The following is a 17,043-nucleotide window of genomic DNA, read 5'->3' as shown; positions in this document are numbered from 1 at the left end:
ATGAAATTACGCAAAGCTGATTCAGCTCATGCGACATCTACATTAAAGCTCAGAACCACAAAAGTGAGGGTGAGTGTATATTTTACGCACTGAAAAGCAAGATTCGGTGGTGATTATTCAATTTATTTCAATTAATAATAAAAATACTGCAAATCCTTCTCGTATCGGCCCCTATATAATCAATGATATCAGCCAATTTGATATGATATCGATTTCATCGCAATTATCCATAGTATCAATAACCGGTATGCATTGTCAAACTTAAAATTTTCGAAAATTATCTATGACTTTGGTCAAATCGCGTGTTGAAACCATCGTAATTTTTTGTATTACTCCTACTTTCTTACCATATACTGACGACATTCAATGGCTGAAATGAATCTAAATTGAAATAAAATAAATAATCACCACCGAATCTTGCTTTACAGTGCGTAAAATAAACAAACACCCTCACTTTTGTGGTTCTGAGCTCTAATGTAGATGTCGCATGAGCTGATTCAGCTTAGCGTAAATTCGTCAATTGCGGTGCTGTCCTCTGTAGTGAAATAACATAAAGCTGGATGTACTCACAACAAGATGGCGCACTATTGTTTTATCATATATACTGCTGACATCTGAAGGCAGCAATAAGGCTGATATTTGAATTTGAGCATGCTCATGACAAGATAGCGTTGCCTGTCAATCTCGCTTATGATATTTAATGTCGGTACACATCGGTCAATTTAAATGATAAAGGTATCGTTTTGGGGGGGTGAAGCGACAGCTGCCAGTGGAAGTATGATGGACAGTGAAAAGTTTTTGATTCTTCTATGGGGCTGCCCACATACCACGCAGAAAAAGTAGGATTTTAGACTCCCCCCTCCCCCTCCATGGACAAGCGTGGACATTTTCAAACCACTCCTCCTACTGTCCACGTGGACATTTTTCGTTATTTTATTAGAATAATTGAGGAAATGACTGAATTGCGCATCAATTTTTTTTTGCTTCAAATATTACTAGCTGTACCCAACCACGCTTTGCTGTGGCACATTGGGATTTTATGTCAAAGAAATGAGTAGCAAAACAAAACATATGTTTCATATGAGTTTAATTTTGAAATGCTTTGTTTTTCTAGTATCTGCGAAAATATATAGGCTATCTGGTTCTCCAACACGGAAACACGTAATATACAGCATCCGAATATGAACCACACAATTCCAAAGATACATTTGCAATACTAGAAACTTAAATTACGTTTACAGCTTTATTTCAGAACTGTGTTTCTTCTATCTGGAAATCTTAAAGCTTCCTGAGGTATTGGCACCTAAACACAGAACATGCAGGAAAAACTGAAAGAGTTCGAATGATTATAACTCGAATATTTCTCAATAGATCGGAGAGATGTTTGCATCATTTTTTTTTTTATTAAATCGTTTATTTTTACAGGCTCAGTTACATAAATTTAAAGGAGCCAAACTTCTGTCTGTATTGTAACAAGTATATATAAACATTTTTCATTAATTCTAATGTTAATGAAGTAGAGAACCGATTACTCGCGGTTTGCTCGAGTTTAGAAGGGTGACATTTTTTTCAGGAAAAGGAAGGGATATAAGGATATGTTGTCAATGTTCACACTCACATTCACACTCACATTCATCATACTCGATTCATAAGCCTATATTATATCTAATATGTATTTACATTTCGTCTCATTCTATTTTTAGTAAGAAGGGATTTGATTTCTCGCGAAGGAAAAGGAGAATATAAGGATATAAGGACAATCACACACGAAGATCGATAGCTTTTAGGAAGACATATATTTGAGACATATAATCAAGGTCTAACCGAGCCAACACATCTCTCACCGGCACATTGGGCTGCCTTCCTCTAGCCCGAAGAGAGTTTTCTAAATTCGATCTGGCAACAAGATACACCTCGCACGACCAAACAACGTGTTCGATGTCGTGGTAACCTTGGCCACAAGCACAGATATTGCCATCGGCAAGATTAAAACGAAAGAGTAGCGCGTCTAACGAACAGTGATTGGACATGAGTCGAGAGAAGGTGCGAATAAAGTCTCGACTTAAGTCCAGACTTTTGAACCATGGTTTGAGGCTAACCTGAGGGATAATCGAGTGAAACCACCGGCCCAATTCATCTTCGCTCCACTTACGTTGCCAGTTAGCGATGGTATTTTTGCGGACTAAAGAATAAAATTCATTGAAGGCGATTTGACGCTGATAAATATCGCCTTCAATTGCACCTACCTTTGCTAATGAGTCTGCCCTCTCATTACCCGGAATTGAGCAATGTGAAGGGACCCAGACAAAGGTAATGATATAACAGCGTCTGGTTAAAGCACTCAAAATTTCTCGTATTCTCTCAAGGAAGTACGGCGAGTGCTTTTCCGGCCTCACTGAACGGATAGCTTCGGCAGAGCTAAGACTATCCGTTACAATGTAATAGTGTTCAACAGGTCGTGAGGCGACGCTGTCCAGCGCCCAGTGTATTGCTGCCAATTCAGCAATATACACTGAGCAAGGATTCTGAAGACTGTGGGAGGGGCTAGAAGATTGGTTGAACACTCCAAATCCTGTGGACTCATTCATAGAGGACCCATCAGTAAAGTACATATTATCACAATTGACACGCCCATACTTTGCATTGAAGATCGTAGGAACGATCCCCGATCGATGATAATCTGGAATTCCATGGATTTTCTTCTTCATGAACAGATCAAAATGTACAGAGGAATTGATGTAGTCAGGAAAACAAACACGGTTGGGAGTATACGAAGAAGGATCAACCTGCATAGAGATGAATTCATGATATGAGCTCATGAATCCAGAATGAAAATTTAGCTCGATAAGCTGCTCAAAATTTCCGATCACCAATGGGTTCATAACCTTACACCGTATGAGGAACCGAAGAGATAATAAATTGAAGCGATCTTTTAGTGGGAGTACGCCTGCCAAAACCTCGAGACTCATGGTATGCGTTGAGGGCATACATCCCAACGCAATACGGAGACAAAGATACTGAATTCGCTCGAGTTTAATAAGGTGTGTTTTGGCAGCTGATTGAAAACAGAAACTGCCATACTCCATCACTGAGAGAATAGTTGTTCGATACAACATTATAAGATCTTCGGGATGGGCTCCCCACCATGTGCCGGTAATTGTACGGAGAAAGTTTATTCTTTGTTGACATTTTTTACTCAGATACCTAATATGGGCCCCCCAAGTACATTTGGAGTCGAACCAGACCCCAAGATACTTGAATGACATAGCATGAGTGATCGGTTTACCCAAAAGTTGAAGCTTTGGTTTTGCTGGTCTATGCTTCCTAGAAAAAACCACCATCTCTGTTTTCTCCGTGGAGAATTCGATCCCTAGCCCAATGGCCCAGGTTGAAAAATTGTTCAAAGTATCTTGTAAGGGTCCTTGCAGGTCGGATTCGTTTGATCCTACGACAGACACCACTCCATCATCTGCAAGTTGTCTTAGGCTGCAATTTTGTGTAAGGCAATTGTCGATGTCGCTTACATAGAAGTTGTACAAAAGGGGGCTTAAACATGAGCCCTGGGGGAGGCCCATGTAGGAGACCCGATTTACTGTCGAATCCCCGTGAGAAAAGTTCAACTGTTTCTCACAAAGCAAGTTATATAACATATTATTCAACAGAGGCGGCAGACCCCGAGAATGGAGTTTGTCTGACAGGACCTCTATTGAAACAGAATCAAAGGCCCCCTTTATGTCCAAGAATACTGAAGCCATTTGTTTTTTTTCGGCGTAAGCCATTTGAATTTCTGAAGAAAGCAACGCAAGACAATCATTCGTCCCCTTGCCCCTGCGGAACCCATATTGTGTATCTGAGAGTAGGCCATTCGTTTCAACCCATCGATCAAGGCGAAACAAGATCATTTTCTCCAACAATTTCCGTATACAAGACAGCATTGCTATTGAGCGGTACGAATTGAAGTCGGACGCGGGTTCTCCGGGTTTTTGAATAGCTATAACTCGTACTTGTCTCCAATCATCCGGAACAATATTATGTTCCAGAAACCGATTGAATAAATTCAACAAGCGATGTTTCGCCACATCAGGGAGGTTTTTCAACAAGTTGAACTTAATTCTATCCGTTCCTGGAGCCGAATTGTTACAAGAAAGGAGAGCAAGAGAGAATTCTACCATCGAAAACCCGGAATCAAGATCGCACCTATCTTGTGGTATATCTCGAACAATTTTTGGCACAGGAGCGGAATCGGGACAAACCTTCCGCGCAAAATTAAAAATCCATCGATGTGAATATTCTTCGCTTTCATTCGTTGAAGAGCGATTTCTCATGTTTCGAGCCACTTTCCATATTTTTTTCATTGACGTTTCTCGTGACAAACCTCCCACGAAATTTCGCCAATAAGCACGTTTTTTTCCTTTGATCAAATTTTTTAATTGATTTTCAAGGTCCAAATACGACTGAAAACCGCGCTGTCATAGATCAAACGAGAAAGGAAGTTATACTCCTCCAATGGAGGTAAACCATCTCTGGAATTGATGGCTAGAGCAATCGCGTCCGCATATTTTTTCCAGTCAATGTGTCTTGTGAGATCATATGCCATGTTTATAGATTCAGAAGAATCACCCAATGGTGATGGAAATTTTGATTGGCAAGTGATCACTACCGTTGGGGTTCTGGATTACATTCCACTCGCAATCTAACGATAGTGAATTCGAACAAAGCGAGCACTTGGGTTAGCAGGAGGTTTAGGTACACGTGCTGTTTCCCCAGTGTTCAAAACGGTCATATTGAAGCTGTTACAAAGGTCATATATCAACGATGAACGATTGTCGTCGTACTGTTCCCCCCAGGCAGTTCCGTGTGAGTTGAAGTCTCCCAAGATCAATCGTGGCTCAGGAAGGAGTGAGCACATGTAAACAATTTGCTTGCGGCTAACCGCAGCTCTCGGAGGCCAATACAAGCTGAAAATACAAAGGTCTTTGCCTCTGATGTTTGCATGACAAGCAACAGCTTCGATCCCCCCAATAGGTGGAAGGTCAATTCTAAAAAATGAGTGGCACTTATTGATCCCCAATAGCACCCCTCCGTATCTGTCAACACGGTCCAAGCGTATGATATTAAAATCGTGGAAAGAGATATCATCTCGCGAAGAAAGAATGCATCAATTGATAGGAAATATTTCTACGCATCTATCTTGTGAATACAATGTTATTTTTCTTGAGATAGACAATTAAACAACTGTGAAATGTTAAACGCCGTAACTATAAAAGTTCGATCAAAGGAAATAACTTGGTCATTCAACTGGTCAACTTGGTTACGTGAGATATTTTTATAATACAGATTTCTCTGAAGAAGTGGACTCAGTCTATAAACCATCCTCCCTCTCCGTGGACAAGCGTGGACATTTTCTTACTCCCTACCCCCCTAATGTTGTCCACGTGGTATGTGGACAGCCGCTATTCCTAACAGATTTTTCACGATTTTATTTTAGTCTCATCAATGGCCTAGAATTATGAAGGAAGGGTTATAACTGCTACTTGCCTAATTATTATTCAGCTTTCAGTACATTACCTGTATTATTATCATGTTTAATCACAATCAAACTGTGTAACGTGAAAAGTTTTTTTTACTTATTTTATTTTCTAGTTTTTGGTGCATTATATGTATCTTTAATATATTTTTCTACAGAGAAATCATTCATCAATTTTCTTAATATTTTTATTTCGTACGTCATTTTTCCGGAATGTATTCATGATGTACTATATTGAATTGACGAATTTACGATAGATTTTCAACCAGATGGCGCAGCAAGTAAAATGATATTGTTTTGTTTTTTTTTGGTTTGAAATTCGTTAAATTTTCAAGAAAAATCTTATTTTTTCTTCCAATTTCCCGATTTCATAACATATAAAAAATGGCTTGGTATAAGTGTTGTAATTAACATTTTCTTAACTAAGCAAACGATGGGTGGCATATGTTGCGCTTCAAATACTGCAGGTCCTTCTCGTATCGGCCGAACGTTGAATTTATTGTAAATATTCTTACCATTTAATGACGACATTTAATGATTAAAAAGAATTTAAATGGAAATTAATAAAAATAATCAGTACCGAATCTCGCTTTTAAGCGCATAGAAATACAAACATCATCACTTTTGTAGTTCTGAGTTCTAATGTAGATGTTGCCAGAGCTGATCCAGTTTTGCGTAAATTCGTCAATAAGAAAAATTATTCCATTTGATACCTATGTTGAGGGGGTTGCAATAAATACACACTCGACCATTTTGTGGCAGTGACCTTTGTGGAATTATGATATTCATAATGTAGTGTGGACGGCGCCAGTGGTTGTATGGTTAGCGTAACAGCCTCACAATCCGATCGGCCTGGGTTCAATCCCAGCTGGCGTCGTTGGGATTTTCTGAGGCGAAAAATCTCTGGTTACGTCTTCCTTCGGAGCGGAAGTAAAAGAAGTTGGCCCGGCTCATGAGTTGTTGAGTCTGATAGGTAGGAACAGGTGGAGTCGCCTCCCTGATGTCGGTGATTGGCACTAAAGTGGCGGAAATAGGCCGACGAAAAATAAGCGAAGATAAAAAAAAAAAAAAAAAAATAATGTAGTGTGTTCTCCAAGTCAAGTCCATACATTCGATACACATAACCCAATTCACTTTTTTTATAAAATATGAAATCAGCCATTCTGTGGTGGCGCCCAAATTAGATTTTAGATATTATGGAATACGCATGACGACATAAATAAAGGTGTGTACTAAATTTAAGAACAATTAATCAAAAGGAAGGAGAACCATACACCCAAAATTAGTTTTTAGCTCCTCGTTTATAACATTAAATGTACTTACAAATAACTGTGGTCTGCTGTGGTCTACAAGTGAAGCTCTTTCATTTGATACTAATGTTGATGAGGTTTTGAGAAAATATGTAATTCGCCATCTTGTATTTTCAAGATCATGGAATACGCAGTTTCATAAGTACAGCAAATATATAGGTTTGTCCCAAAGTTCAGATCAATCGGTAGACAAGAAAGGGGGTCGAATTTCTATTAATGTGGGACAACCGTACAGACACACTAACATACACACATACATGCAAACAGATCAAGCTAAATAAAACCGTTTAGTAATAGAAATTTGTAGGGATACAGATTAGTTATGGTAACTATGGTGATAAGACCTAATCTTAGAATTGTTAATATCCCTCATTTTGAATGTCGATGAAATCACTGAAATAATCGAAGTTGATCGGCAGGTTAGTAGTCGTTGCATCGCCCAGGTGCTAAAGATCGACCATAGAAAAAATTTAAACCATCTGCGCAAAGCTGGATTAATAGGGAAGCTCGAGGTTTGGGTGCCACACCAATTAAAACCAAAAAACATGATGGATCGAATATCCATCTGCGAATCCTCGGCCAAACGGAATGAAATCGACCTATTTCTTAAACGAATGGTGACTGGGGATGAGAAATGGGTCACATACGACAATATTGAGTGAAAACATAGCGTAGTGAAGCAACTCAAACGGCGACCAAACAAGGACTTACAGTGGTTTTACTGTGTATTTGGTGATACTTGAAAGGGATCATTTATTATGAGTTGTTTTCGTTTGGCCGAACTCTAAACTCAGCGTTTGAAGCTAATGATTAACTAGAAACGTCCAGAATTATCCAACAGAAGAGATGTTGTGTTCCATCAGGTCTATATTGACTTGCCAGAAACTCCGGGGAAGCATAATTGGGATGTTTAACCCTTTCAGGACTAAGATATCCAAGACAAAATATGCCAATACAACACAATATTTTAGCTATCGTGGGTGTGAAGTAAGAGAATATCACCAGAAAAACATAGCAGGGTGTATAGGTTTCCTATAATTTCAGAGGAAAAAATATTTTTCCTATGGACCATAAAAGTAAATAAACGAAAAGTTAGGTTTATTATATCGGTATTTTATGTATTGCTTTATAATACATTAAACATAATAAAAAATATCAGAAATGTAAAATAAATCGTTAGTTATGGTATTCTACGAAACAATTTCGTTTACTTGTGAAGCACAAGTGTACATTGCACATAACATGGTCGTTTTTAAGTCAGACCGGACCATATTTGATAGTTCATTTTTTATTCATTCAGAAACACATTTGCTGCCTTGGACATACGTTTTATTTTGACATTCAGTAAAAATATATCGATTCAATAATAATTGAACAATCGATAACGATTTTTGTAGAAGAGGAAATTTTTTTCCCTTGAGCGTGAAAGGAATAATGCATCCACCATATAGTCCGGACCTAGCACCAAGCGATTATCATATTTTTCTCGCATTGCAAAACTTCTTCAGTGATAAGAAATTGGGATTAATAAAAGATTGTGAAAATCGGTTACTAGAGTTTTTCGTCAATATGGACCAAGACTTCTATGAAATAGGTATTATGAAGCTACCTTGAAACGGCAGCAAATTATAAAACTCCTGGACTGTTACAGTACTGCCAATATACCACTTCATTTATTTAACGAAAAAATCCAAAACATATTGTTTGCATAATATAGGGTTGTGGAAAAAGAAATGTCGTATTTCTGATCGAAATTTGACGCTTTATTTAACATACTTAAAATTATCCAATTTAAGTCGAATATGCTTTTTTTTGAAAAATACAAATACATGCAAGTTGGGGGAAATTTTGTTCCCATCGAAATGTGTTCCAGCCATCAAAACTGAGGTGCCTTACATTACTTGGCGTTTGTTCAAATTCTTTACTTACACTGCAAATATGTTGAATTCAATTGAATTCGAAAATTGTCTGGGTTACAGACTAGGGGGCGTTGCTGATTAATGGTCAGCTGCATTCCAATAGGAAGTATCCCGTGTCGGGCACACGTACAGAGCATTGGAGACAACAACATCCCAATTACGAAAACACTTGTAATACTAACCTCGAGCCAACCGCGAGTAATCGGTTACATATTACTAACATAGATAATAAGAAAAATTGGCAAAGTATTGGACTCCCGGCCCCGTGAGGCTAACGCCATATGAGCCATGATAAAAATATATATTTTGGAAAAAAAAGTCGAATATTTAGAAGGCAACTTCATTATCCCCCCCCCCCCCTATAAGCCCCCCCCCCCCTCCTTACTTGCAAAAAACTCAGACAGCCAGTTTTCGCAAGCCTCTTTTGAGGCCAACTTAGTATCACCAAGAGCGTTTTGCATGGACCGGAAGAGATGATAATCACTTGGAGCCAGGTCCGGACTATACGGTGGGTGCAATAGGACATCCCATCCGAGCTCCCGTAGCTTCTGGTGGGTCGTTAAAGATGTGTGAGGCCGAGCGTTGTCCTGGTGGAAAACAATACCATTCCTTTTGATCATTTCTGGCCGCTTCTGGTCGATCGCCTGCTTCAAACGGTCAGGCTACTCACACTAGATAACCGAGTTGAGGGTCTGGCCATAGTTGAGCAGCTCATAGTGGATGATTTCCTTCCAATCCCACCAAACACACAGCAAAACCTTCCTTGCCGTCAATCCGGGCTTGGCGATCGTTTGGGCCGACTCACCGCGCTTCGATCTCGACTTTTTTCGCTTTTGGTTGTCGTACGTGATCCACTTTTCATCACCAGTCACCATCTTCTTCAAAAATGGGTCGAGTTCGTTCCGTTTCAGCAGTGCATCGCAGGCGTTGATTCGATCGAAAAGATTTTTTTGCGTCAACTCGTGTGGCAACCATACATCCAGCTTTTTTTGGAATCCAATCTTCTGCAAAAGGTCCCAAACGGTTGTATGGTCTATACCTAGTTCCTGGCCAATCGAGCGAGTGCTCACATGCCGCTCTACTTGGATGATTTTAACGATTTTATCGGTTTCCACGACGATTTGCCTACCAGTCAAATCGACACTTTTAGCACATATTGTCGTCTTTAAATAGCCGTATATTATGACCCGATGCGATAAGTACAATACAAGATATATTTAAGTGTTGCCATATATTGACAATATACGACATTTCTTTCTCCCCAATCCAATATAAAGTGCTGTGTATACTTTAGTGACCAAATTTAGGTCTACTATTCCGCCGAAATGACCCAAATCAGGCGTTCTCAAGAATTGGGCACTCCTAAACCTTATTGTGGCGTATTTCACTAAAAAATCTGGCAAGACAAGATTAAATTTACTCAAGAAAGCCACTTGACCATATGAAGTGCCGAAACTTCTCCGATTGGGTTTGGCTAATCTTGAAGAAACTATTTATGGCCCGAATTAGAAGATCTTAACATCAATTATATGTGGTTTTAACAATACGGTGCCACTTGTCACACAGCACACGTTACAATGAGTTTATTGAAAAGTAAGTTTGGCGAACGTGTCATTTCGAGAAAAGGGAAAATGTTCATGCGATTTGGCGCTATTGGATTTGGATTTTTATGGGGCTATGTTAATTCACTGGTCTATGCTAATAATCCAGTAACTTTAGAAGAGCTCAGAGACAACATCCAACGCGAAATTCATAACATTCCGGTCGAAATGTGTGGCCGAGTAGGGGAAAATTGGGTCCAACAGATTGATTGCTGTAAACCGGCCCTTGGTGGTCATATGAACGAAATCGAATTCCATTCTTAAAATGAAAGAGTTGAACTACAACCAGAATAAATTTGAATTCATTATCTGAAAAAAAAAACTGTGTTTATGAAGAAAAAAGTTGACAAGTCCTTAATGAAAGGCTCGAGATATTTTGTCAAACACATATACTTTCAAAGAAAATATTTTATTTATTATCTAATTTCATAATGGTACTCTTACGGGAAATTAATTTGATTTTCGGATGAAATAGAGCCTTCTTTTTCATTTTGTTGTCCCTTTTATTTATTTTAGGCTCATTGGCATTTTAGCTGTAACAGAGCCGAATTTTAATCGTGTACATGTCACATATTTATCATATCTATAATTAGCACATTACACAGTTGCCATTTTTCGGCGTTAGAGTATTCCCTTCTATACCATTCCATATAGTACACATTTACACAGTAGCAGCCATTTAGGCGTAAGAGTTTTCTATCTGTTCTTCCATTATCCAGTTAGACCGGACAGCGGACACAGTTGATTGATCAATTTTGAGTTATTTATTGAACAGCAGCCCGATGTGTCTTGCAGAGCAGAGCAGTTGTATGGATGAATCGATCATATTTCGACCGTGGATCGATCTCCATCGCTGATGATTGTTGCGTGGACATAGTTATTCTGTAACAACATAAAGATGGTCAATGAGGGCCCTGAGTTTCGAACTTACGATCGATCGCTTACTAAGCGAACGCGCAACCAATGTGGCTACGGAGACCCCCTTCTTTTTCATTTGATTACAATGAAAATTGTTTTACAAATACATATTCATGGTGAAAAACTAAAAATATGTTTGATCACTTTTGTCTCTAATTCCGAACAGCAAAAATGCAATTTAAAAAAAAAATCATGACCGATTCATATGATCGATATATCAAATTAAAGTCAATTAGCTAGTCTTTTTTGAAACAAACTACGGATGGGTTATACCTATGATATAACCGTAAGGTTGACGTAGGACTGCCGTTGGGTTAGTATTCATTTGTGTTTTTTTTCAATTAGCAATAATCGCACCTCGGATGTTCCTTATTGGGTACGATATCGCCGCTGCGCAGAGCTATCTTTTGCATGTATTGAATGAAGTATTTATTAAACTAATGAATGGATGAAACAATTTACGATTTCAATTGCAAACAATTCCCAATGTAGGTCAATTCATGCATTATGGTAGTGATTATCGCAGCAAATAGTTATCAACATTTTGCCTAATCTTCAAACGGTATGCGTAGCAGTTCAGTGAGCTGGAAACATGAAGGGATATGTAGTCTTGAATAACTGAGCCAAAGCCGATTTCCTCTGGCTCCATGGTTTTGAAGTCTGTGTTGAGAAAATGTTCCAATTTGCAACAGCGCAAACGAATATAAAAGTACCCGGGGCTTGCATCTATTTTGCAATGCCAGTTTCCCCAGGCTCCATGGTTTAGAAGTCTGTGTTAGAGAAACATTCCAATTTGCAAAAGCACAAACGAGTACAAAAGTACCCGCTGCTTGCATCTAATTTGCTCTGCCAGTTTCCCCTGGCTCCATTGTTTTAAAGTCTGGGTTTGGGAAACATCCATTCATTTCAGCGATGGTAGCTCAATCGTTGCGCAATCATAACTGAGAGGATTTTCAAGCGACACTCGCTTTTATACCGATTGGTGTGATTTCAATAACCTGTTTTGAAAGCAATTTTAAGGCTATTGAAACAAAGTTTTTGGACCAAAATGTAACTAGCATAGAACGCGTAGACATTTTATCTTTCGAATGAAGTGTTTATCATACCATTTCGTTCAATTGTTTAGGAGCTATTAACGCTCAAAATCTCGTTCTCTGGCGTAACGCTTTCGTTTTCGAAACTTTGAACTTACACCCCAGTATAGCAATGAAAGACGTAATCCTACGTCAAAATGTTATGCTCGCGAAAAATTTGGATTTTGCTTTTGTAATTATTGATTGTATTTGTTTCTTATAGTTTACATGGATTCGGGACCAAGAGCGCTACATCGGTATCGATTCCTGTAAATGATGTTAAAATGAAGTCTATAACCCAAAAGAATGTCAGGGTTTTGAATATTGAATTAGTTATAACATTAAAGTTCAGTAAATTGACATTTGCAAATGAAGTGTTCGGAATTTGAATCATGCGTAGAAACTTGATTCATATTCCAAACACTAATAATAATAAAGATTCTTGATATTATTTTATTTCATCCATTTATTGTAGATTCTTCCCATTTCTAACACTTAACATGAAAACTATAAACAAAATATTTGATAAAACTACAAAAACTAAAAAAATTACGATGTTTGTTTTTTACAGAATTTGCTAACGCAAACAATTTGTCATTGGTTTTGATTGTCACTTTTTTTGCAAATGCTTAATATTATAAATTATAACCGTATCGATACCTGTAAATGATGTTAAAATGAAAGCTATAACCTAAAGAATTTCAGGGTTGTGATTATTCAATTATTTATAACATTAAAGCTCAGTAAATTTACATTTGAAAATGAAGTGTTCGGAATTTGCATCATGCGTAGAAACCTGATTCATATTCCGAACACTACTTCAATATTAATTTTAATGAAGATTTCTGCATAAAATATCATTTTTTTCACCCATTGTAGGTTCATACATTCTCTAGCACCTTACATTAAAAACAAACAAACAAAATAGTTTAAAAAACTACAAAAACTGAAAAATTAACGATGCTTGTTTTTACGGAATTTGCTTACGCAAACATTCTATCATTGGATTTGACTGTCACTTTTTTGCAAATGTCTAATATTATAAATTATAGGCTGTATCGATACCTGTAAATTATATCAAAATGTAGCCTACACTTCAAAGAATGTCTGTGTTTTCATTATTCAATTGCTTATAACATAAAAGTTTAGTAAGTTTACATTCCAAAATGAAGTGTTCGGAATTTGAGACTGTTCGGAATATGAGACAATACGGTACTCAAGAAATGGCCTTCAGTTCACGCAGCGAAGTCGTTTGTATGTCTTCGATGCTGTCAAAATGGGTCCCACGAAGCGGTAATTTGATTATCGGAATTAGGAAACAGTCACACGAGGCCATATCTGGAGAGTACACGGTTCTTGTTCAATCACATTCGTGTAATTTTTGGTCGGGTATTCGTTCACGATGACCGATCGATGAGCTTGTGCATTATCGTGGTACAAAGCCCAGAATATGCGTGCCCACTGCGAGTCGGAAGAAATATCTATAAGGCGTCGTGCACAAATTACGTAACGCTAAAAATGCGTTTTTTGGACCCCCTCCCCCCCACCTATGTAGCAATAAGTAACGCAAGACAAACCCCCTCCCCCTCATGTTACGTAACGCAAAATCAAAGTCATTTGAAAAATTTTCATAACATTTCAGATTTCATTAAATAATGAAAATATCGACGTAGAAAATCTCTCCAGGCCGGAATCAAAGTTTATTCGAATTAAATTTGACAAGTTCATAGAATTTCTAACAAACAGAGAAAGAAAATCAATGGTTACATCTGTTGGGATTGGTACTTTCAAACCATCCAGTGTTTGGCTGAGAAGAACAGGACCTGGTATAAATTGATGTTGATTTATACAAAAATAACTGTTTGTTTTCAGAAGTTTGAAACTGAATCGAGCATCGTGATTTGTCACTGCTCAACAAAAGGGTCGCCTTCTTAGGAATTTAAAAAATACGTTCTCAAATTTCAAGAATAGGGGGAAATAGTCCCAATCCGACCGATGGTCTTGAACCGACCTCTTCTTGGATCTCGGAAATGACGCCACCTACCGAACTCCTAGCAATGTCAAATGAAAGGTGTCATAAAACTGAGGATTTTAAGGTATGATGACCATTTTCTTGCACCCTTTATTCCAGCGTTTTGGTGACATTCCGTGTTTTCAATGCTTAAAAAAAATTTAGGAGGTTGTGTCCAAGATACGACCGCATTATTGACGTAGAACTACGCTGTTATTTTATATAAGTCGCTTATTTATACCTTCGGATTTTATTCCATAATGCTGTGCAATTTTAGAAACAACTGCTTAGTAGAATAATCTCTGAAATGTTTCTTTCATTGTAGAATCAGTTGACGATAATTGATTGATGATTCATTCTTGCCCTCACAAAACAATACACTAGCTGAACGTTTGTTGCAATTTATTTCATGTCAATGCATTGAAAATTTACCTCGAACGCTATTCCGGTGGCCTTTTTCGCAATAGGCATAGACTACAGTCTATTACAGTCGACTAAAGTCGATTATATACATGTTGCACCAGTACCAGATGAGTTTGTCAAGAGCGACCGCCTTCACCACCTGCAGAGGGAGCTTGATTTTGGTTGCTGCCTGGGTAACGGCGCTTACATTTTCGACCGATGCGCCGAAGTCGCCTACTTCGCTGTTGTTCGATGCGGTGTCACACTCGCGAAGGTTCGGTTCAGTGCGAGCGCTTTTCACTGCACCAACATCGCGTGCATCATTAGATGACGCTTGCCTCGAAATTTTAGTGCCCCTGGCAATGCGTTCGTTTTTTGCAGGGCTCGAGCCTGCCTTCCTCTTCTTCTTACCTCTTCACACAGCGTCCAATATGACGCGGAAAGAAAAACACGCGATACGAATAACGCGAAAAACGAACTGGAAAAACCACACGACGATATCCAAGTTGAATTACCACTGGTGGGGTCCAATCTTAGATCGAAGCGCAGCGAAAGCAAAGTGAACTGGATTGCTCAACAGTCCGATGCCGAATGAAAGTTTGCCTTTTTTTTTACTACTAAAAGATATTTATTCAAGTATTCTTAAATCTAGTATAATTTTTAGTTTACATGTCAATTGATCAGATTGAATTTTCTTTTTAAAAATGTTTATAACAATGCATCGTTTGTAATCTAATTTACATATGAACCCGGAAGGAGGGAAATATAAAAATTTTTGATTGGGAAAAATTTCATAACCTACCTAACTACAAAAATAAATAAAACTATGGGACTAGCTCCCGGATGAATACGTGCGGGGACCGCTGGCAAGACTCCCTGAATCTAGTTAGGATTATATTTTTTCGCTCTTCCAGCACCTGAAGACCAGACAACCGGTGGATCTCTGAATTTCGTGTCCTAGATGGACTGTCCAGGATCATTCGAAGGATCTTGTTTTGGATGACCTGAAGTTTACGGTGGTGGCTATTGGCGCAACTCTCCCAGATTGGCAGACCATACTCAATCACCGGTAAAACGATCTGCTTGTATATCGCAAGTTTATTTTTCCGCGTTAAAGTAGACTTTCGATTGATGAGTGGGTAAAGCGACTTGAGAAGCTTGGAACACTTCGTGGATGTTTTGTTCACATGGGAAGCGAAGTTCAAATTCCTGTCCAGGGTGAGGCCCAGGTAGACTACATCATTCGACAATGAAAGTTTGCCTCAGCGAGATCCACTGTTTATACTCTAGACAAGTATTCCCCTTCATTCTTCTTCTTTTCCTTTGTTCACGGTGACTTTATATCCTACGATTTCCCCTTCGTTGCTCGTCGATAAGTTGCTCGTTATTGACTGCTCTGTTCGGGAAAGCACACAAATGGACAGAACAAATGTATGAGAAAATGGAAACGCTTAAAGTTTTCATGAATTTAAACCATTTACACTAGGGGATTCTAATATATAGCATATTAAACAAATCTTAGGGAATTTCCGATTCGTTTAGTATATAAATCGTCAAAATCCGTTCGCGGCAAAAAAAGTTATTAACGTTAAGTTTATTTCATAAAACCGTGACTTGTTTTTTGATTTGGCACCCTTAATGAAAGATGTAGTTCTACGTCAAAAGGGAAAGATTATTTTAACCAGTACTGAGGATGAGTTAAATGTTCTTTCAGACAATGAAATATTACAATACTAAACTATTTCGATTGCTTATGGTCTGCTCTTCAAGAGAAGTTATACAGATTGAATTTACCTGATGCTTGAAGTAAACGGCATACCGTTAATTGAAAAAAAATTGTGGTGGTCCTGAATCAGCCCTCTGTGTTTGCTTCGTAGTTATTTAACACGTTCCCTCATGTGTTTAACATCAACGGAACGCATTTGCAATTTAAGGGGTCTGATCAGGGACATCTTCCCCTATATATTTCACTAAATTTGAAATTCACGCACATATGATTTTGGATGTTGTCTGTCGTTCTACTGATGGGTCTTTTTTCAGATCAACTCATCTGCGCTGTATTCGCATTGAGATGCCTAATCTTGTATGCGGGTGTGTGTGCGGGACAGAATAACAGATATGATCGGGAATGGTAAGATTGAGCCATATTTGGTTTCCATCGGGACTAAACAACTTTGTATAAATTCCAACAGTGACTACTCCTTGTTTCAACACAGCGGTTCCTGTCGTTTGTCTACTTGCAAAGATTACTGGGATGTTCTCACGTGACGACGAAAATCATT

General features: G+C 38.3%; 1 pseudogene; it reads right to left on the bottom strand.

Moving 5' to 3' along the window:
• Window positions 1-11,595: 11,595 nt before the first annotated feature.
• On the bottom strand, window positions 11,596-11,677 carry LOC129780875 (U4 spliceosomal RNA; annotated as a pseudogene).
• Window positions 11,678-17,043: the final 5,366 nt, after the last annotated feature.

This window comes from Toxorhynchites rutilus, chromosome 3 (genome assembly GCF_029784135.1).
Source record: "Toxorhynchites rutilus septentrionalis strain SRP chromosome 3, ASM2978413v1, whole genome shotgun sequence".
NCBI classification, from domain to species: Eukaryota; Metazoa; Arthropoda; class Insecta; order Diptera; family Culicidae; genus Toxorhynchites; species Toxorhynchites rutilus.
This window is presented reverse-complemented; position numbering and strand designations above follow the sequence as displayed.